This window comes from Chelonia mydas, chromosome 3, assembly GCF_015237465.2.
Source record: "Chelonia mydas isolate rCheMyd1 chromosome 3, rCheMyd1.pri.v2, whole genome shotgun sequence".
Lineage (NCBI taxonomy): Eukaryota > Metazoa > Chordata > Testudines > Cheloniidae > Chelonia > Chelonia mydas.
In genome coordinates, this window is record NC_057851.1 from 187,746,070 (window position 1) to 187,746,969 (window position 900).

Sequence of the window (900 nt, forward strand, 5' to 3'; positions counted from 1 at the left end):
CACTACCCTAGGCAGTGAGCAAGTGCTCCCACACGGCTTCTGACCACCTCGCAGCATGCTCATTGATAGCATCTTCTGAGACAAGCTAGCGATCGGAATAGAACCAAGGAGACCCATGTTGAAGACGCTGATGCTGGCAAAATAAGTACCATGGTGTGTTCAATGTTATGCGTAGTGGCTCTGGCATCTCGACGTTTGTGAGAACCCAAAGCAGACAGGTGACCTAATCAGTGACCAGTGCATTATGGGTCACTAGTGGGCAGACTATTTCCACAGTAGGGACTATTGCCCCAGTGGTTCCCATCCCAGATAACCATGTGCTGGTGGAGTTTGGCACAGAGGAGGACCGTGTGGTAGTTGGCCTTGCTCACAACCACAGCAGTCCAAATGGGTGTGTAATTGCCTGGGCACTGCTGGGTGCATTGCTGCATGCAGGTGTGTTCCAGGCTGCCGCTTGCCCGCTCTGTTCCCAACTGCTAACCCTATTCCTACCTTTCCCTTGCTGCCCCAAACCCACACTCCCTCCCCTGCTCCTCTCTCCTCCCATCCTCCTGCTGCCCCCTCACTCAGCCACTCCATTCCAATAGTGCCCTCTGCTGCCAGACCCTCCTGCCCCTGCTTCCCCCACCCTCCCTCTGATGCCCTGCTCCCTCCTGCCCCTGCCCCCTCTACCCACTGCTGCCCTGCCCTCCTACCCCAGCTCCTTCCATCCTACTGCAGCCCTGCCCTCCTGCCCCTCCCCACCCCAACCCGCGGCCACGCCCTCTTCTTTCCCTCCGGTTAGTGAGTCGCCCGAGCTGCCACGTCTCACGGCTGACGTTGCCCGGCCGGCTCGCTCTCAGCCAATCCACTGCCTGGACAGCAAAGCAGAGTCAACCGAGGAGAGAAAAGAAAGACTCG